Source organism: Scleropages formosus, chromosome 5, assembly GCF_900964775.1.
Source record: "Scleropages formosus chromosome 5, fSclFor1.1, whole genome shotgun sequence".
Lineage (NCBI taxonomy): Eukaryota > Metazoa > Chordata > Actinopteri > Osteoglossiformes > Osteoglossidae > Scleropages > Scleropages formosus.
In genome coordinates this window covers 942,214-965,751 of record NC_041810.1, presented here as the reverse complement: position 1 = coordinate 965,751, position 23,538 = coordinate 942,214, and the positions used below count along the sequence as shown (strand labels likewise).

Here is a 23,538-nt window from a genome sequence, read left to right as displayed (position 1 = left end):
TTTGAACCTCATACTCCTTCACCACCCTCCACACAACACACCAGACAAACTACTTCAGGCCATACCCAGTTGGTAAAGCTCAAGGAAATTCGATCTGCGAACTTCCACAACCTGTCCAGCATGTTTGACACAGTGAAGCAGTAATGTAATGTTCCACAGCTAGAAGTAAATTTGCATTGTTCCTCTTAAGTCTGACACTTGATTCTCACTTGTAGCCCCTTCTCAGCACCATGGCACAGACAGAGAAGCACAACCCCTTAGTATTTAGATCACATTCTCTGGTTGCCCCTTTTAAAGATGGGAACAACCACCCATGATGGCAAAGGAACGTGCTGTCTGAGGTGTAGTTAACAGTTTAGCTGAATGGTCATCTGATGATCAAGATGGCAATGGTATCTGGTTTGCATCATTATCACACTCTTCATAGGATTCACTGGATCACTGATGCCCCATGCCATTTACCTCCTGGGAGACCGATGACTGTGATGACTTCAGATTGCTCTTTGTTAATTAGCATTTACAAGGGCGAAGAGAATCAGTGAATTTAAACAAATCTATTCTTTTGTTTACCTTATTTAAATTCTGGTCAACCAGGCACCGATGAGTCAATGAGTCTTCTCTCGAGTGCAATCACTGTGAGGATCTGAACACCATCTAGCGGGTGTAGGTGAATGTTTTTAAGCCTAAGCAGTTCCTCCCAAATTTTCAGATCATCTTTCTTTGGATGTGGTGGCTCCTCGAACATTAGGTTACACTGGGACATGCAGTAACACATCATCATACCATATACAGCTTGAAGGCCTCAGGCAGTCTCGCTCTTCGCTTTCATCCTTTCCTCTTCACAGGAGCCAGGCATGGTGCTAGACTAATTTCATCAGTACTGTCAGAATCTGAGCTGGACTTATTGGATTGATTGTTACCTCCCCACTTCCACTTCTCAGAATTTGGGGTCACAATGCCAGCGGATGCTGGCACTGAAGCAATACACAATATACACTACTTGGCATGTTTGAAATCGATTCAAAAGACCTGGAACAAATTGATGCCAAAAACCCAATTGATTTCTACCATTACCACGCTTTTTATTTGGTATTTGGCATTTAATTACATAATGTATTAGCTACAGCATATGGCATTTTCTTTACCGACAAACATGCCAGTGTCATTTTTCCTCCCACGTTATAATGTCCTCAGGTAAATTCAACCTATTTTGTACCAATAAGAAAAAACCAGCATTTGTTTCATATGCCATTCTTTCAGCCTGTACAAATGTGTGTACTGTGTGTACTATGTGTGTGTGTGTGCCACGTATGGACGCGTAGTTCAACCCCTGCAGCTCTGTTTGTTCAGGTACATTCCACTGGTATATGCTGCTGAAAAACAGGATCCATCATCTGTCCGACATCGGAGTATCATTTGCTCTCCATCTCGCCATGATGTCACTCCTTGAGGCGCTTGTGTCGCCGTCGCATGATGTCAGCGAAGTCACAGGATCTTTCAGGAGCCTCCTGGAGAGAGAGCGCAACAGGGGAAGGGGCGGGGTTAACCAGGGCGAGCAATCAGTGCCCGCTGCCCTCGTCGAAGGACTCCACCCCCGAGTCACTGGCTGCCGCATTGATCTTCTCCTGCCTCCTCCGCATGATCTCCTGCAGCTCGGAGCCGCCGCTCTTCTGTGGGACAGAGAGACGGAGGATTAAGATGGAGACTTTGAAACAGAGGTACAGACTGGAAATAATGGTGCGTGTGGAGCTAAAATGGGGAATCCTGGAATTTTTGGAAGAGTAGACCCTCCACTCTTAACTGACTGATTAATGGGATCAATCAATCAAATGTTGATAATTGGACAAACAATACAGAAAAAAGGGCACAACTGGACTAATTACCATTAGGTATCTAACATGGACCCTCCACTTTCAGCAGATTGATTGATTGACTGATCATTAATCAATCAGAAACATTAACAACTAGACAAACAGACCAAATGCGAGTTAAATCTTAAAATAACTAAATGTTTATGATATTGTGTTTGGCTGAGTGAAAATTGAGGGGTAGACTGCGTAGTAAAGGGTTAACTAATTATGGAAAGGGGTTAGCTGAGGAAGAGAAAAGCCATCAAATGGGATTCAACCTAAAACACTATAAAACACCAGGGGCAGTGTCTCTGCTGGCCATTGTCTTTCAGACAGACGTGACGCACATGAGTGCCCGTGAATATGCTTGTCACACAGAGCGGTGCTGAAGATGACAATGATGATGACCTTTAACCAGCTTTGTGCTGCTGCGCACAACACTGGGTAAAGAAATTATTTGAGGAAAAATTCATACGATTCAAACTGTTGTGAAGTTTTCTGTTATACACATTGTATTGGAGCAGTTTCAGAAATTCCTCTCAAACAACTGGGACACATGATCCCAATTTTATTAAATAATAAACAAATAGTTGTTCCAGCAACACTTCACCATCAGCACCAAGGCTCCTACTGCTACTGTACAAATGAAACAAGGTCACATCTGCCTTTATTTGAACATGAAAATTATTGCTACAAAATGTATGAAATATGGCCAGCAGAGCTGCTCTGCCTCATGATACCTGTAGAAGTGTGTGTGCAAATATCAGTGCATGGAGATCAAGAGGAGTCAGAAGAAGACCTGCGGACAGGAAAGAGAGCAGAGAGAGCCTTGCCACGGTTAAGTAAACATCACACCTGCTGTCCCCTGCCTGGGCTAGATGCTGACCTTGGGACGTGGTGGGACACACTACTTACATCTACTGACCAGCATGAGTCTATCTGACACTTCTCCCCAAAGCAACCAACCTTGATTTACCCATCTATTCAGCAGGGTAATGTTTACTTTATCAATTCAGGGTAAGTACCTTGATCAAGGGTAATGCAGCAAAAGGTGGGAAAACAGGTAGCAGCTCCAACCACTATACACCCTTATGTCCCAATACTGACCCTTCTTCAAAGGGCGCACCTCGCTCTTTGCCCTTCTCACTCCAATTATCATTAGGAATGCAACAATTCCAGAAGCAAAGAAGAAATTAGAGCGTTGGAGAAGTACAAGGGCGAGGCGACCGATTGTTACCTCGAGAGCAGCCTTCTGCACGGTGACCTGGCTGTAGACGCTGTGCGCCATCCTCTGGACACACCGTCTTCAGCTCCTCCTTGTTGAGGGAGAAGAGCTGAGCACCTGTGAGCACCCCCAGACTGCTGATTGTCCTGGGCAACACGGACAGACAGGGCAACGTCAATCCTGTCGCAAGACCGGCTACTGACCCCCTGGGTACACTGGCTCCTTGTGTTACAAACTCTAAGATACAAACATTTTTCTACTTATTATAACTGTACTGTTGTCAGCTTATTACAGCAGTCCCCGGATTACGAACGAGTTCTGTTCCTCAGTCTATCTTTAAGTCACATTTGACATAAGTCAGAACAGTTGGGTATAGTGGGTGTCTGACGTCGTGATTGTTGCACCTTTTTTTTGATGCATTGCCTTCACTTGCATCACATTTACGCTTTGGTGCCACGGTTAGGAGGGAAAAAAAAAATTAAAGCCAAATACAGTAACACAAGATGCTGTTAACAGTAACATAGTCCAACTGAAGAGAAGGAAGTCTTTGTCTTCCCTCGGGCTCGCGCGAATCAATAAACCGCTGTAGATGCACAATGTTTTTGATGCGCGTCGCAAAGTAGCACCCGTTTGTTAAGAAGCATATGTATGTAACTCGAATTTTTAGGCTTTACGTGGGGGGGGTTCATAACTTCAGGTTGTATGTAAGTCGGATGTTCGTAACCCCGGGGGACAGTCCGTCTTATCAAAATTCTGAAGAACCAACATCGCACGCCTTTCTGGATTCAGCCATTAGTTGGCATTAAAATGGACTAAGAGTGTGGGACTGGATTTATTCACCTCAATTAAAGAGTTTAGACTTTTACAGAACCTACCCAATGAACAAATGGTGGCACATTTATATTATACTTTTATTGATTGTACACATAACAAGACAAACTGAAAGATGCTGTCAAATGTGCACATGTTTCAAGCTAATAAAAGAATTAAAAAAGAGTCCTGAGCTGGACTGGTCAAAAAGTTTTACAGTGAATCTTTGATTATAGCTTTATTTGATGCTTTTACTGAATATAAAACGTCAATCAGTTCGGGAATATCTATCATTCAGTTTTTATTAACTATGAATTTATAGTAAAAGTGACTCTGGATTTAGAGACAAACCCAGTTATTAATGGACTTCCAGTCTCAACTGTGTTGGAAAGTTGAGGAGCCAGTGCATCTCTGAAACATACTGAACACACTGCTTCCACAAGGAAGCAAACAAGGTGTTCCACACCGGCATTTATTTCCACAGACATTTTTTCGGAAGCCTGAAATCGTCCTGACGATTCATTTAGGAAAAAAAAAACTCCCCAAACGTTACCTTTCAGTTAAATTGGCCATTCCACATGTTCAGTAAACAGTTTTTGTGCTATTTCTTGTACATTTATGTGTTACCTGACCACCACAGCCAGAAGCCTGAATACCCATCTGGCTCCACTGGCACTCAGACTCTGAAGCGGAGCTCATCTGTCATTAACGGCCAAGTCACTCACACTGAGCTGAAGCCCTTGGCCTCCAGCCAGGCTTTGACCTCATCGGCTGAGGAGTTGTAGGTGATGCTGACAGTAGGCATGCTGGAGCTGCGCGGGGGGATCTGGATCTTCTTCTGTGCACTGCGACCCAGTGTGAGCCTCTGCAGTAGCTCATCCTGCACCTCCTCCATATTGGACTTCCTGCCTGTGGATCCAAACGATACCCTGTCTCTAAAGGCCACGCAACAGCAGGTGTTTGTTTTCACAAACGTTGATTCGTATTGAAAAGATTAAAATGCTACTCGCACGAGAAGTATACAAACCTACAACTTCTTGTAGAGTCTAAGTCCATGTGCAACCAGGTTTTAGGTTGCATCAGCTTGCCTTTGACAGGGATTTAAACTGATACCTACAGATCCTGGACAGACCTTACACCCCAGCAAGAACATCATGCTCCTGCACCTCTAGCTACCTGCTGCTTTTCATCAGCTTTTTTTTTCATATTTATATGCCACTTCTGTAGGTAGCTACTGGAATAGGTACACTGATAAGTGGTACCAAAGAAACAAACTGTATCAACAATCATGTCTTTGTACCTAAGGCTTCTGTCGGTTGGTGATGCACCAATGATGTAAATGAAGGTCTAAGTTCAAGAGTTTAATCGTAGTACGGTGTCGGGTGTGAGTGACAAATTGTAGCCCTCGGTATTGAAAGCAAGGGCGGGACTCACGGTCAGTGGGTGGGGGCCTTTGGTGTTCTCTCATGACGACGTTGCTGCCGTCACTGGAGCCGCCGCTGCTGCTGCTGCTGCTGCTGGGTGAGGACCTCTGATCCACCAAGGGAGGGGCAGCTGGAGGGGGCAGGGGTGGGGTTGGCAGCTGGGTGGGGGCAGGGACCGCTGGTGGTGGCGTTGGGGCCAGAGGGATGGGGTTCGCTGCTGGTTTGGGGACGGACTCCGACCTCTGTTTCTGCGGGGCAGCGAGAAGGGAGCCAGGTATTATTTTAAAACCAGCCATCCTCACACAACACAACTCTGCTTTCATTGTTGTCAGGATCAGAAATCATAACTGTATGAGGGATTTTCTTTGAGTTTTACAGTGAATGGGGCAGATAAAAAGAGACTTCAAGAAGACACCCGTTTCCAATGTCAGTATGGAGCTTCCCACAACAGTGAAATAATGTGTCGTTTTCTCAGTTGAGAAATAAATTAACCAAAGCGTAACTTTAAAAGAAATGACTTGTTTTATATATGTTGGCATTGTCATGCATGAAAAATATCTAGTATTTTAAATTTTAGGTTTGATGTATTCGTTTTTTCATTTTGCATTTCTCATCTGTGATCTGTTTATTTTCCTCCCATAAGATATAGTGATAATTTGCATAACTATGTGATTTTATGGGGCAAATGACCTCTTATTTGAAGTATACACAGATAACAGTATACACACTACTGTGCACAGCACCTACTAAATTACCTCATTCAACTCGCCCAGCAATTGCTTTGCAGGAGAAAAAGGGGGAAGATTCATATATAACATGACCATATAACATAACAGCCCACAGCACTGCCAACTCGCTACCAAAAGGACAGAAGGGAAAGGAGGAACTAATGCCACTGAAACAACTGCATGTATTTCCTTAGTACTGAAATTTGTTGGAACGAAGGTATACTTTCAAAACTGATATGCTACGTCCTCATGTTACAAATGAAGTTACGAAATTTCAAAAGACACAAACATTTGTCTGTTTATTCTTCAGCATATTTTCACTTGTTTATTTTCAAAAATTTGTTTCCAAGTGAACGTCACCCAGTGTCAATCATCTGTGTTAGATGGCAGTGTGTTCGTAAGTGAGGACCTAGCATAAAGCCTCTTATAGTGCCGTATTTACTCAAGAGCATAAGGAATACAAATTGAGCTGTTGTGTTTGGTAAAGAACATAAAAGCTACTTTGAAAGCAGTTCAGTCATGATTTACTACATTGTTGGGTTCTATGTAATACACTCAACCCCCGTTATTTGGTCTCCTGACACCCAGTTTTTCAGATATCCAGTTTGAGATTACTACTCTTACCAAAAATCAGACTGGAACATTTGGTTCAGTGTGAGAAACTGAACAAAAAATTAAAAATTAAAAATTGCTCCAAGTATCTGTGCAGGAGAGACTGTGAGACGCACTGCATTGTGGGAGCTGCGTACCCACACGCTCAGTTGCATTCTGGCGGTTTTACAATCTCACTTGCTCACGTGTTTGTTTGTATTCTCTGATTTGCACCTTCTGCTTTAATTCTCTCATTATTCATTTATTTAAATGCGACAAATAGCCTTCATGTTATTCAAGAGAGCCTACGCACACTTCCACAGTAAGTTTAATTTACAAAATCAATTTTTTTTTTGTTAATTGCATTTATCCTTCACACTTCGTGAGAATTAAATTACTACCAGTAAACTCTGAAAAACTGAAAATATTAATTTTAATGAATTCCTACATTTATTTATATTTTAGAATAGAAGAAAAAGGTAACATAAAATACAATGTAATAATGGAATAAATACGTAATGTCATTATCCAGTTTTTCAATATTCAGTCAATATTCAAGAAGGAATTATGGCCATAATCCAGGGGTAAGTGTACTCGCACACTATGGTTCATTCTAGTGTAAGCAGAACTAATTACAACTAACTCTAACTAAATTGCAGTTACAGAGGAAGGCCAGAGACAAACACCCCTACCTTAAATAACTCAAACTCCTCTTTGGCATCATAAGCTTTTCGAATTTAAGAAGAGTGAATAAAGACAAAGATCTTAGAAGGCTGTGGAACTGATGGAGCTCACGACAAGTCTGAGTGGTACCTGGGCTGTGGCAAAGGTGCCCTCACCTGGATGGTGTGGCTGTATGCGGCATCGCTCCTTCCAGCGCTCATATCCAGGACACCCGCAGCCTCCAGAATGTTGTTGGGTACGTATCCCGATGCACCGCTGCCATTACGCACCTTCCACCACTGCTTCCTGTCATCCAGCACCTGAGAGAAATTGTGCAGAAGCACCCCAGCATGAAGTTCACATGTTGCATGTTCTCCCATGTCTTTGTGGGTTTCCTCTGGGTGCTCTGGTTTCCTCCCACAGTCCAAAGACATGCTGTTCAGGTTCCCCTGTAGTGTGCGAGCGACACAGAGAGAGTGTGTGTGTTCCATTGATTTATGGATGAGTGACCCAGTGTAAGTAGTGTATCTAGCAGTGTAAGTCACCGCAGTGAATAAGGTGTGTGGGCTCATAACACTACATAGAGTTCATTGGAAGTCGCTTTGGAGAAAGTATCTAAATAAATAAATGTAAATGTAATACATTGCCTCAAGTAAGAGTTATTGGAGACAATGTACTTTTTGTTTAAATAAAAGTATTTTAAGTTAATAAGTATGTTAAAGGTCACTTTTTAAATATATGTTATAGCTTTATCAGGGTTTTACAGGAAATGACCTGTTAAAAAATAAAGCAATGTCTAATATTAAGCTTTGATTGAAAGTTGACAATGCCCAGACGAAGAATGTACGTATTATACGTTTATAGAATGATGACTACAAGGCTGTGGAAATGACAGATTTTTTTTCTTAAGTAATTTAAAATTAATTTTAATGCTGAAGTTGGTTAAAATATTAAGTTTAAGTATATTTCTTGATCGGGTGTGCGGTGGTGCAGTGGGTTGGACCAGGTCCTGCTCTCTGGTGGGTCTCAGGTTCGAGTCCCACTTGGGGTGCCTTGCGACGGACTAGCGTCCCGTCCTGGGTGTCCCCCCTCCACCTCCAGCCTTACGTCCTGTGTTGCCGGGTTAGGCTCAGGCTCCCCTCGTCCCCAAATAGCACAAGTGGTTCAGAAAATGTGTGTGTGTCTTGATCTGAAGTTTTATAAAATCTAACAAATGAATAACCAAGTGTTAAGTTTCTACTGACTCAGTAGATAAAAGACTTTGAATTTACAAAGGACCCAGTGCCAATCATCCGTTTGTTAAAGTAATTATTTGCAAATAAAATTTGGAAGTAACATTACACACACAGGGACAGACCTGTTATAAAAAGTTAATATGTTGCGAGGAATCATGCAGAAAATGTTCAGGCTCCTCCTTTGTCAAGATGCTGCATATGGTATTCATTTCAGGTTTCCTTCTCACCTCCACAATCTCGTCCTTCACGATGGACAGCTCCGTGTTGTTCCTAGCAAACAAATTCATACTTGGACCTGGCCTAGTTTCTTCAGAGGGTCCTGCTGTGACCATCATGGTCCTAGACAGTCCCCAACACAACCACAAATTAAAGAAGGTAATCTCTTTGGGTCTATTGTCTAAAGATCAGAACAGACTTTTACAAAAAATAATAAAAAATATAACTTGAACCTGCATACAGTACGTGGAAAATTTAGAATTTTTTTTTTTTTTTTAATTTTCACTCATTATGTCTTACTGTTATTCCTGTTAATCCATTTGGAATCCAAATATACACCAACCTTCACACTAAAATAATCAACTGCTCTTCATTAAAAATAACCTTTTATACAACTATGCAAGATGCTTCAGAAATGTTGAAGTTCTGATCTGCACGTCTATTTCTATAATAGTTATGGCAGGTGAGATGAGACAAGAACATAACACATTTCAGTTTCTGTACATTAATTTCTAGTGTTATACCATTTCTGCTGTTACATGACAATGACTTCATGCAAGTGTTGGTTTTTGAAGGTTGTGTTTGTGCCTTTAAAAAGAAAATGTTGCTAATAAAACTAGTAACTGTTACAGCCATGGAGAAATGTGATAATTTTATGATCAGAAGATAGGAATTTGAAAGTGAGGAAATTTTTCCCATTGAGAAGATATTTTCAGAGCCACCAGAAGCAAACATTGAAGGAAAAAAAAAAACATACACTGGTTCCTCATGTCACAAGCATTAGTTACACAATTTTAAAGACAAAAATAAGTAACCTGGAAAATGTTTTAACAGCATTTTGTTGATTGTTCCAATTCTTACATTTATTCCCTTAGCAGACACTTTTCTCCAAAGCGACTTACAACGGATACTACGTAGTGCTATCGGCGCAAATCTTAAAATTTCAGTCTGTCAAAATGCACTCAGAAGCATTAACTAACACGGCACTTGTTTATCAAATCAAATTTTTGAATGAAAAACCAATTTTAAAACAGATTAAATTATTTTAAATTTTAATGTAGCTGAAGTCGATGTTGATGACCTATCCTGTTTTATTAGGCTATTTACAGATATGATGTAGTGGTTTTACTTATGAGCAAATTGAATACAAACAGATTTGCAGACCCAGTTATGCTTGTAAGGTGAGGACCCAGTGCACAAGACTCTGACCCCACTGTGCCAGAAGGACCAAGAGAGGAGAGGGTGACCCCAAGCGCCAATGACAAACAGGCCTGCCAGGCACCCCGGATATGTCGAAGTAAAGCTGGACAGTTCTCCATGGCCTGTCACTCAGGCAGGTGGGCACCGTTACCTATCTAAATGGCGGCTGAACGCCCCTGCTTTATGGCCGCCAAAGCCATCTGCTGGTCCACGAGGTGTGTGCGTTTGCAAACCTGGTTACCGAAAGCATACCCATCACTGTAGAGAGACTCCTGGATGCTGGGTGGCTGAAAGAAAAACACACGCAGCACCATGAGTGACAAACGGCCTAAAACACAGCAGCAGGAAACTGAGTCTGATGCTTCAGTTCTTTACTTTCTGACAATGATCTCCTTAAGGAGGTCAGATTTACAAAAAAGAATCTCGGAACCAAATCTGGAAGGAGATCATCCTTCCCCTGACCTGCCGGACAGCCAAACTCACTTCCAGGGGTGTCCGATCCAGGTGCTGCTGCTGTTCCTCCGGGTCTTGGGGCCGGCCGATGGAGGCCAATGCTGGTGGCTCCCAGCCATCCCTGAAGCGGGGCACGTAGGGGGGAAAATAATGGTCCTTGGGCCACTCCAGCCTGTGGGGGTAGGAGGAGCGGCACAGAGTCAGACAATGACCTCCAGTAAGATTTCTGCACACAACACCAGAGGCAGTGACACATACTTCAGCAGTTTGTCCGCGGGGAAAAAACCTGGAATCTACAAATGACCTGATCGGTCATCATAATTTTTTAGGACAGCATTTACAGAACGCTGGAAAGCTAAAGGAATTTTTTCCATACATAGTTACTTTAAGTATTTATTCAAACCCAAAACATAGAAAGTACACTTGGGCTTCTTATCACACTGGCAATCGTAAATATAATAATATCAACTGAAATGCCACATTCCCATTATATTGTCAGCATTAACTCATGTATGTGACACTTTTCATCAAAGCGACTTACAGTGTTTAGTTAAATACATTCATTTACACATTTTTACAGCTGGGTCTTTTTACTGTATCAGTTCAGTTAGGAGATTAACTCAGTCAGCAGTGATTTTGTAAACTTTGCATCATAACATTCATGAGGCAAATTATTCAAATGTCTGTCCAGGATGAACTCTCTTTCATGCCCCTATGCATCCTGGACAGACTCTTGATGTACTGTATTTGACCCCATATTGTTTATTTGGGTATTCATAATGAATGAATGAATGAATGAATGGAGACAAAGCGTAATATTAAAAACATGCTAGAAATAATTTTGTTACAAGTATTATAAAATACAATGGAGCTGTCACTGTCATGCATGAAATAACTTTCATTCTGGTTTTGTAATTAAATTTAGGTGATACATTTTTCATCCGGAAACTGATTATACTTAATTACCCCATAAGAAACATTCACAATCAGCTGTTACACTGATGCCCTCGTGACTGAAATTCACTTGAAAGGGTTATTTCACATAATGAATTACAAAACATATCCCACTTTCCACACGTGAAAATATCCGACCGTGATTTAACAACATTGTTAAATGACTTATAGACTGAATAAAATCTGAGGTCTACCACATTTTAAAGTGTTAAGAGCTCTCGGTTAAATATCAGTAACCACTAAGTGAGCAGACTCCGAATAAAGGAGCTCCAACCTGCACTTGGTCCAGCCGTCTCCCAGTGACACCCAAAGGTGCCTCTCCTGGGCTGTGCCGGCAGAGTGCAGGAAGTCGATGGCATCGCTGGTCAGCAGGGGGCTGACGATGCTTTTGGCCAAGTCCACTCCTCCAGTAGCCTGAACCACCTGCAGGGGGCGGTAGCGAGCAGCACATGAGGGAGTGGCTGGAGCTGAAAGGGTGGCCCTTACACGCAGTACACATTCATCTGAGCAGCCACATGTCATTTGTTGCTACCGGCAAGTCAAAGTACAAAATGAGACTAAGGATTCACTCAAAAGTGACAGGTCATAACTGCTATGTAACACATACTGTATGTAACAAAGAATTCAGGTTCACCAAAAACAGCTGCGTCTCCATTGACCTCTGAAATATTTAGTGGTGATGGTTCAAGTACGTAAAATGGAGAGTGTCTGTTACTCTCCATACAGTATCTATAGTTTTTGAAGGTGAAATAACCACGAAGAGAAATTATTTCTAACGAGACAAATGTAGGAACAGAGTCTTGTTCCATCATTACCTACCATGTTAAGAGGAATAAACAGGAAGTGGACCAGGTCCACAGCACTTGGGTTTTGAATGTAAGGTCTTAGTTTTGCCTGCAAAAAAAAGAGTAGATCAAACACATTATTATTAGCTTTTATTTATACCATTTATTGACATCTTTGTCCATGCCAAAACACAATGTTACAATTTAACCTTCACAATGACATTACGGTACTTTTTACTGTATTAATTCAGGACAAGTACCATGATCAAGGATACTACAGCAGTAGGTGAGATTTGAACCCACAACCACACTCTCTGCAAGCCAAAATGAAAGAACATACTCACACAGGCTCTACATAACTGCCTGCCCTTATAAATGAGCAAGAAGAAAAATCATCCTAAAAGACAACATGGGTATGAAACGGGTCATACCAGTAAGTTGAACGCATGCTTGAATTTCTGGAAGCAGTCGACAAACTCCTCTTGGGTCGGTGGTTTTGCGCGCAGTGTCAGCACTCCCTCTGATGGAGGAAATGGCCAAAGCAGAACTTTATCGTCCAAGAAGAACTTGGAATCAACAAGACCTAATAGACCTAATTTTAGCCTAAAGTTCTTCATGTACTCCATAAATAAGAAATATGCAGGTAGAGTAGTATGTATTTTAGAATTTCATTTTAGAATCTATTTTCAAGATGAGTGTAAGAGATCGTGTAGCGTGTTATCCAGTCCAGGGAAGCAAGTCAACGTCACCTCCCGGTCCTTTCTTCTTGCTCTTCTTGTTTTTCTTTCTCTTCGAGAGCTCACCGAAAGCCTCCGCTGCCCTCTGAAGCTTTGTGACAAAGTACTCAATGTCATCCAAAAGATGGTTCAGAATTTGCTGGAAGGAGAAACGTCCACATTTTAGCAGAGCGTCCACAGCTCAATGCCGTCGACAAGGTCGCACAGTCTCTGCTGTAGCCGGTTTCCCCACACAGCACATTAGTTCACACGCTTGGCGAGACAGAGACACTGACCACGTCACGTTCGACTCGGGCTGCTGTCGTCTCCGGGGACTCGTCCTGATCCATGTACTCCCTGAGCTTCTCTTCTGTCATAGGACACAGCAAGAGGACAACACAGGGCAGTCGGCTCAGGACGCGTAGGGTGCGAGGACAGCTCGGTCTCCAGTAACACAGCACATTTCACAGAGTGTCTCCAGGGCAGGAAAACAAAGAATCCTGCTTTTACATGAACATCAGGTGCTCAGCTTACAAACACAGCTGGGACCAGGAGCATGCCCGTAACTCAAATTGTTTGTAAATCCCACCGCATCACCCTGAGATTTGAACCTGCAACCTTTTGGTCCCATGTGTTTGAGCCTCCACACTTACGGTCCAACTGCTCATTGGCTGCCCAGGCGCTCCACGCTGCCACTCTGCCTTTGACGTCCACCTGATGGACGCTGGCTGGGGGGACGGGAGCTGGTGCGGTCGGGGGCGGGGGGATCACCCCATCGCTCCTCAAGATCATCCTGAAGGAACACAAGAGATCTTAGATGGAGATGGAATGCCAGGCACATTAATCCAGTCTCTCAAAGAGTAAGGATCTACGATGGACCTTTCACCATGTACAGCATACCCTGTTTTCACCACATTATTACAGCTCATCTCCGCACAACCTCACTAATTGCGGAAAGGGATCCAGTCATTCTAACGTTTGTTTCACGAGAATAGATGCATCTTGTTATTTATAAATAAATGTTAATATAATTTGACAATTAAGACAAATACACCTCATGTTGGCAGATGGTGTTTATAACACTTCCGCAGCAAATCTGCACTGATGAGTATTTATGTTACTCTTACAAGTTTTACACAAGTGAACTGATTTAACCATTTGTTTTCCACTTGGCAATTCCTGTCTGTTTTTTTCGTTCTGGAAATGTACATCCCTGGTATGACTGACTGGCCTTGTACACCGTGCATCCAGGGTACACTCCGGACCAGCACAACTCTGACTTGGACAAACAGCTAGCAAAAGTGATTGAGTGCTTGGAAATATATTTTAAAAAAAAAAAAAAAATACTGTGATGCACTGGATTGTCTGGTCATTCCAATGTCCGGTAATTGAGGTGAAACTGTGCTTATATAATATATTTCAACCCATGAACAGACAAAAGGCAAACGAAAACAGCAGTGAGTGTGAATTCCAGAAAAACTTTGCGTTTTCAACTTTACATGCAAAAAAATTAGAGAACAAAACAGGACACCATCAGTGCTGCAGCCTGAATGACAGCGTCTCATGAAAACTGCTATAGTATATCTCACTTGAGTGTGTCGGGCCTCTTCTTGGTCTTGCCACCCTTGAAGTCACTGATGGCGCTCTCGATGTCGGCGTGGATGAGGTTGGCCTGAGGGGACAGAACGATTCGGTCTGAAAAATGACTGCTGAACGCAAAGTGAGTAGAAATTACTTCACCTTGCCTGAAATGCAATACGGAGGGAACATTGCGAAATATTACACACCTGATCACATTTCTGACTTTAAAAGATTGACACTGGAAAAAGACACCCATCATAAGAACAGTGTGCGAAAGTATCGGCATCCATTGTATTGGCTGTGCTGCTTTCATCTTTATATTCACACGTCTATTCTCTTTATGCTTTTTTGACTGGGGATTTTATTGTCATTTAAACAACAGCAGAATGTTAACTGTCAGGCAGGAAGAGGTGCGACGCTCAGCGTGCATGATATCGTGTATGAAGAGTCGCTTCTGCAGTTCACCCTGGTCATGTACATTGATTTTTGTTTTTGTTGCAGCTGCATTCTGGCATGCATTTCTACCATGTAACTCTGCACATCAGTGTAGGTAATTTCTTGTTGTGTATTGTACAGTATTTTATTTCCCCGTCTATCCATCTTTTTTATTTACACTTTTTTCCAGTCCGCTCTGAAATCTGACCGTGTCGTGTGCTGTAAAGTCCATGTCACTCAGGGGTTTAGAACAATCGCACCCCTCCGCCCTTTGTCCGTACACTAATTATGAAATATTTTTGGTTTTTTCAGCCTCACATTACAGCAACTGACCCATAGCATCAGCCCTGTGGTGTGCAACTTGGGGTGCAAAAGCAAGGGAGTCTACCTGTGGGAGTTCACCAAAGGAGACCCCCACTATTACGTGAGTTCCGCTGTCCAGACTGCACACTGTGAAGTATCATGCACTGAATGTGTTTGATAAAGTTGCCTGCAGTAAGCAAACTATCACCATCATCAGAGACTCAGACACCCCTGCTGCAACAGCAACCTGGTGCGTCCTCGTCTATCAAGTCACAAACAGCCCGTCTACCACGGGGAAGACTGACTTCATCCCCGTCCATGACTTCCACCTCTTACTGGACCTCCTGGCTCTGACACAAACTTGAACCACCCTAGAAATACATCCACACCTGCAACCCTCTCCACCAGCCACTACTCCTCCCACACCCGCATTTCTCCCCAGAGGCAACATTCCGTTCTCCTTGTTTCGCATCTACTACCCAAGTATCCACAACATCAAAAAGCTGCGATTTCATGAACATGAAAAATTCCCCGTTATGCAAGCAATGGGTGTAGTAACTGTCAGAGTCCTAACTGCACAGTAACAACAATAGTTTCTGTTGGTAGCTGGTGGGGAACCCCTGTAGGTGGCACCGCTGCAGCCCAGGGGAGGCTCACCTTGATGTCATCACACTGGAACAGGTGCATGTCGGGTTTGCCCTGCCCGGGCTCCTTATACACCAGTGCCAGGATGGAGTCATAGCTGCAGGCATCCATCACTGCCTGGCACTGCAGTATGTGGCTTAGGGGGAAGTTTTCCAGCTCATTCTGAAACCCACAGGGGTCAGAGAGATCATCACGGAACATAAAGAACTGTGCAACATTCCAACGATGCACCCTGCCCTTTCTTAGCTAATAAATTCTAATATGCCACATCTTCAGTGCTCATGGCTAAATTGCTCATTAGAGATCTGTTTATCTAGAGGGATTTAAGTGTCTAGGAGCCCTGTTTCTCTCAATTTCACAACAGTGTGTTAGTAATAATAAACTGACAAAGTTCTGGGGGGGGGGGGGGGGGATCTAGTTTCACCAGCAGCTAATTACTTTAGCAGAGTTCCACGAAAATGTAATGAATAGCTAAGAAGAATTTAACGAAGTACAGAGAAAACATAAAAAAAAACAGATTTAACAGTAGCTGAACACTATCAAGTATTTAGGGAGGTAAATTCTTGATGGTTTAATTATTTTACAGCTTGGTGCATGCAAAAAAAAAAAAAAAAAAAAACCCACAGGCTAATTTCAGCCAAAACACATTTGAAAGAGTAAGCAGACTCATTCTCAGGACAAATGGAAAGCATCCTGCGGCAGAGTTCCTGTGAGAGCTGCTGACATAATTTTCCTTGGAAACGAGTCCCACCCGTGCCCACTAGGGCGGCGCTCACCTTGGTTTCCACATCAATGAGGCTTACAGCTTTTTCATCCACCTGCATCAGCATCTCCTGAGTCCACACCTTGCTCTTGGCTTCCAGCAGTTTCAACTTGCGCAGGCCGTCTTCCACGGTGATTACGGCCTCCTTGCGGTCCATCGCAAAGGTAGTGAGGTGCTGGGGGGGGACAGGCACACAGTTACAGCCTTGGCATTTTTTTAAAAAAAAAAAAAAAACCCTAGCAGACAGACAAGCACTACAAACAAAGCGAGTCCGAAGTAACATAGCTGTACGATAAAATTTAATTGGTATAAGTTGCCTTACTTCCACATGGTACTGCGATGTGTCCGTAATGCTGTTAATACTGTTTCTCGTGTAGCTCTTCCTTTTCTCTGATGGAAGCACATGGAAAAATAAACAAATTAGTACATATGAACAATATAAACAAAAAGCTAAATGTTTGATACTAAATCAGAACAAAATATTCAGCAATGTAATACTTTCAAAGTCTAACATTTAGATTGCATCTTCATAAGTTTGACAACACACAAAATAAAAGCATCTATAAATTGCTTGAACTGCCAAAACAATGAATTGAACTTTATTGCATTATTGTACGCAGAGCTATAAATATTAGGCAAAATGTAAAGGAGCAAAAGTAATTTAGAATTTTGTTAAAATTTTTGGTTGGTTTCAAAAGATGCTGAAAAATAACATTTTAGTCTTTAAAGCAGACACTTTCACACGCTTCAAGCATTCATTCTCCTTGGAAATGCAGGAAGGTTGTCTGGGACATAGGGCCCAATTTCCTGGAAAAACAATACCCATTCTGCAAAACCAAGAAAGGTGCCCGAGATCACCCCTGCCCTGCTACTACTGACACAGACAACTTGTATCCTGCTTTCCACATAGCATTCACGCTTCAGCTGACGACGCTCAGAAAAGTCGAGATGCTGAAATCTGATCTCAGCCACTGACCCCACATACTTCCAAACTCGTTTCTTTGGTTTTGCAGACTGCATATGGGCAAGACAAAGCAGAATCGTGCAAACAAACAGGCCTCTGTTTGTTTCTACCTCTCTTTCTCTGTTTGCCGGAGGTTTGCAGGAAGTACAGGCCATCACTCCCTGAGTGCATTGAGGGGGAAAAAGGACAGGTAAACAGGCACCATACACCGTACCGAGTACTCTGTTCACTCAGTACACCGTAACGAGGCAGCACACATGGAGGACAAGCTGTCTAACCATTTGCCCTCAGGACTGACTGCACTGTACAACCCAAAGGGTATACTTAAACACTGCAAAATACCAAATACATATTCAATTAATATATATCGCAAAGCCCTAGATATAAAATCTAATTCTGTACCATTCCAAGTAACGGATACAGCACTGAGATATCTGGTTGTCATGGAAGTGGGGCTACAGCCTATCCTTGGCAATGGGTGCCCTCCCAGGTAAGAACATCTAGAAAGTTTGCAGTGAAAGTTGCAGCAAAACACTTCAACAGCAATCAATAAATCTGCATTTCCAAATGCCAAAAACAGCCGCTGTTCCATAGCAATCAAAGCACGTGTGCAACTGCTGTATGTGTTCGGACAGTTTTATCCGCATATCAAAATCCCTATTAATTGCCATTAACCAACTTGGAAGCCAGTCTTTGACATCTGCTTCAACAATGAAAGTTAGTGATCACTTGATACTAAAGCATCATTTCCACTGACGCAGAAAGGATATCTCAGTCATTTATAGGAGAAACTATAAATTCCACACATTGACACCTTAGGCCAAATGCAAGCATGAGAAAATCTTTTAGCATGGACCCACAAAAACCCCTAAGAGAGAGACAAACACACACACACACACACACACACACACACACACACACACACACACGGAACAGAAGATACACAAAACAGACAGTAGCCCCAGGGAGGCAGAGGTTGGACTGTCAGACAAAGATAAGAAATACCATTGAGGTGTACACCAGAATGGCCACACCCACACGCATTCTCAACATTGTTACACAAGCGGATCTAGCTCAGTGCTTTATATCTCACAATGCAGCTATAACACAAGGCCTATTTTATGGTGTCCTAATGCTCATACATCAGACATTTTGAAGATAAGGAAGGATTCCGTGAACTCTTAACCCCATCAAGGTCGTCAAAGGCAGAAAGGTGGACCATCATATTTTATTTGTTCATCAGTAAACTAGTATGATCAGCTGATCTGTACAGGGTCTAGATGCTGAATGGAGAAGTAGATGTGACACCTGAATGGGTGGTGAGTTTTGGACCTTTACTGGTAAGCTGCTCTTGAGCCCTTTAGCAAGATTCTGCTCTGACAAAGCCAAAATGATGAAAACAGTTATAAAAAGAAACATACCATACAAAGCTTTGGCATTGGACATTGAAGGTGAAATCCCATCCATAAGATCGGAGGGCAGTGTACTGTGTCCACTGTACAAAGAGACACACATTCAGTGGACAAAAATGATGAATCACTGCATATAATACACATTTATACAGCATAATCATATAACAGACATGTCATAAAATACAACTAAGAGAACATAAGCAAATATCTTCTTATACATTGTCATCATAAAATCAACTATTAACTAATATTACACAGTTTGCATGTGCATTCTGTTACAAGATGCTACTAAAAACAAAAAAAAAGCCACCACTCACTTTAGCTGGGCTGGAGTAGGTCCAAATCCTCCAGCAGGGTATGTGGAAGGGGCATATCCATTCATGACGTTTCCCAGAGAACTATCTTCTTGCACTGACAAGGACATGTTGAGTTAAATATGAGATTGTTAAAGTGTTTAAACATCTGAGACATAAAAGTTTCCAACCATTGCTAAAAACACAAGTCCAAATTTATATCTGCTACCACTATGCTACAGCCAGAGGTGGGGATCAAACCTGAGACATTTGGGTCCAAAGGCAGCAAGTCTAACCACTACACTACCAGCTGTCCCCATATACATTTTATTTGTTAATATATACGGGGACAGCTGGTAGCGTAGTGGTTACAGTTGCTGCCTTTGGATCCAAGTGTCGCTGGTTCGATCCCCACCTATGGCTGTAGTATCCTTGAGCAAGGTACTTACCCTAAAAATTACTCCATTAAAATAATCCAGCTGTGTAAATAATTGTAAGTTTGTGACTGTAATAACTCTAAGTCACTTTGAAGAAGTGTCAGTTAAATGTATATCTATTTTATGTTTAGATATTAGAGGATTAACAAAAGCTGAATTCTTCTGTTAGAAAAGGTGGGATTTTGTACAAGGATTTCACTGTGGAAAAACTCAGGATTATACAACAGCACTCTTTGCCACGTGCCACTAGTCAGGTTCTTCGGTCAGACGGTTCACAAACCACAAGCCTCTCTGTTTATTCCAGCCTTTCCAAAACAAGCGCAGCAGGGTTTCAGTGCCCGCGGAAGCTGGTGGAAATGGTGTGTGGTGAGCTTGTTTTGGCTGGTCACCCTCACCTAGATGCTGCCTAATGAAGTGTGATCCACATTGCAATGACCCAGAGGGGATGTGAACTTCACCTTCCCATACAGCAGCCCAAGGTACACCAAGAAACATTTTTCTGGGTGCCAGAAACAACCCTAATCTGACATGGATTGGTCATGTTTCTTTGAGAAAAAAATCTCTAGATAACATTAAGATGTGTGACAGTCTAAATGCCAGTCTCTGAAGTAGGTGGTGAGATTTTCTTTTTTTTCTACAACAAAAAAGTGTGTTCAGATGGCAGCTGAGCACAGAAGAATTCCAGTACTTCCCTCACTGAAGTAAGACAAGACGGTTTGGGGACAGCCAGATGCTTAACCAAAGAAATTGTACGTTATACGAGTCATTTCAAGAACATTAAACCCGCCCCAATAAATGTGCCCTGAAAGGACTCTGATGGAGACCCTGGATTTAAAAGCACAACATACAAAAGGATCTCTGCAGAAATGTTGCTCTCCCTGGAGACAGAGTCACAAGCATCACCCTATGTACTGTAAACCTTTTCACTAGAGACTTTTGCCTTATAGAACCTCATTTACCCACAATGCTTTGCTGCAAAGAGAATGCCAGAAAAGAAAAGCCAATAAAACTGGACAGTAACGGTCTATTTACAAAGAGTGGGCGACACATTTAATGGAGATTCGTAAGTGATAAAGAAATAACCAGGTAACTAAATCCGAGGAAATAACGCATTCCAGCAGCCCAAATCCAGTTTAATAAAGATTAGTGCATTTTTACATCTTCAGTTTAACAATATCCTGTGTCTTATCTTAATTACATTATTAAAGGTTATGCATACTTCAACACACTCAAGGCCACAAAGTATCTTTACACGTTCTGATTTCTCCCATCTGTCACCATTTTATCCAAATTTTAACAGCTGACGCAATACTGCTTATATCATTGACAACAGGAGAAAGAGACAGAAAGTTGTTAGATTTACAATTTAAATTACATTTACAAATTATGTTTTGTTAGTAGTAGTAACGCAATGTTTCTGAAAGCCTTTCTCAATTCCATATTCAAAAATAGACCAACCGATATGGGCACGTTTTCAGGAGTTAAAGTTTAAGCGTGTTTTATTGTAGTTCTTGGTGCACTTTGACACTCGCTGAGGACTGAAAGGAAGTTCTTCATTGATCTGAAGCTTTGCGGCCGGGCTGAGGACGCGGAGCTCTACGTTCCCCCAGACAGCGCGGAAGCGACCACCCAAACCGTTGACGATCTGCAAACGAAGCACCCGCACCATCTCATTCAGGTACACTCAGCGTTGTAAAGGAACGGAACGGAAAATGAAATACAACCAGCCATGTAATGCAGCTGTAGTTCAGGACATTCAGCTCAGCGCAAAGCAAATGACTCCATTTATGTTGAAACTGGAATGGAAATGTGTTTCGCATATGTGGAAAGGATAGTGCTCCATGATGGTTATCATGAGAGCAAAATGTACGGCACACACCTCAGATAACTGCTCAAGGTTCGGTGACCACATCACATGCAAAATGGACATGCAAAATGAAATTAGAGATACAATCGCCTGATGTTTTCCTTGTGATGCTAATCAAAAAACCGACAAAACCAAAGTAAGTAGAACAGCAAAAAAAAAAAAGACACATTCAACAGGTCTACATATACAGTATATGTTCTTGGGAAACATACTGCCTTAAAATACATCTAGCGCTGTTCAATATCACAAAAACCACTGCAGCTATAGCTTTACATTCAAAAGTTACGCATATAATAAATTCTGCTGTGATTTTTAAAAAGTTCTTATGCTTTTTTAAAACTGTTATAAGAAAAATCTATCTGAAGCCGAGAAGGTGGCATACCTAGGGTAGAATTTAGCATTTCTAATGTTGATATTTAATATTTCAGATCTAATTAAAAAAAAAAAAAAAAACACAATACTCTATACACTTAAATAATATAACAAACCAACAGTTAGTACCTTTAGTAATGTCCCAAAGGCATGTTTTACTTAACGATCTGGCACGTGAAGAGAGCACATCTCCCTGGAGAATGAGGGACAAAGGTGTGCAGAAGACAGAGCCATCCATGCGGCGGATGTTGTGTGGGGTCTGGCATAAAATGAGATGGGATGTGGGATGAAATGGCCAGCTGGAAGGCAGCAGTCCAGTTGGACCCCTTCCAGGAAGCAGTGTGGTTAGAGGGGAAGCCCTGGCTTCGGTCCACGAGTCGCTATGGAGACTGAAATTTTCCGAGGCCTAGGCCCTCTGCAACGAACGGCTCTGGTTCCACAGACTGCGTCCTGCCTGCAACCCCATGGAAATTAAAAGGAAGAAACCGTCAATTGTGCAAAAGTCAATTATTTACAAGGGTACGGTACCGAAATGACAAAACTTTGCTTATGAGTAATTCGCGCCGGAGATGCCCAACCGACACCGAGGGCACATTTGCAAGGGGTTAGTCCGACAAGGAAGCGCGTGGCCGATGTAGGATATAATGTAAATAAGGACTTTGGTACATCTGACCTAACTGCGACAACTTAAGCTACTAAGTCCTGGTTCAAATTATATAACGGTGTTATAAAGTGAACGGAGTGAAAAAGTTCCTTCTCCTCCAGCAACCTTGTGTCAAGCACACAAACTGGATCCTTGCCAGACAACACAGCATTGGTCATGACTGTCTTCCTTAAACATTACGTAAGAAAACGACGTACCTAATAGAAACCTGTTTTTCTTATTTTATCTCATGTCCCAGGCAATATTTTATATACTCCCGGTTTAGCCGCGTGAAGTATTATTTTGATCGTTTCTTCTCTGAAATGCAAACGACCCAATTTCTGTAGTTCAAGTTAAATAAAGAAACGCAACCGCTTCATTCTTCAATAAGATAGAGACGCACGAAAGAAAGCAGTGAACGGGGGAGATATAATGACAACAACGCAATAAAGTGAGCCGACAGTGTGCTGATGGACACACATGAATGATTTATAGCCTGGATTCAGGAATCGACAACAAGACGACCTTATACAACGTGCTTCCATTCTGATCCTGTCAAAATTCAACCACAACTGGCTTTAAATCATCTACTCATGAGCCAAGATTAAATTAGTGTCTTGGAATAAGAACAAACAATTACGTAATTTACATGTATGGAAAAAACTAAACCTCACTGCCCAGTTACCGTGTGCCAGATACACACACACACACCGCACCCTATCCTGTGCAGCACAGTTGTTAGCAGCTTTGCTGTCAAACATCTACCATGTAATCAACTGTAATCAGAGACTAATTATTTCGTCTGATAGTTCTTATCACAGGGACGCAGTATGTAATGCTTATGGCCAGGCCCCGATACATGCAACGTCCTCTGCATCTTGACAATTAAAGCAAACGGCACCTGAAATGAACATCTATTTAACTCCCAGAAATCAGCTGGGGACCACCTGGGCTATGCATGCGTTTATGAAAA

General features: G+C 42.2%; 1 pseudogene; it reads right to left on the bottom strand.

Annotated features, from left to right (window-relative positions):
- Positions 1–1,246: 1,246 nt before the first annotated feature.
- LOC114910572 (epidermal growth factor receptor kinase substrate 8-like) overlaps positions 1,247–23,538 on the bottom strand; it is a 35,230-nt pseudogene continuing 12,938 nt past the window's right edge.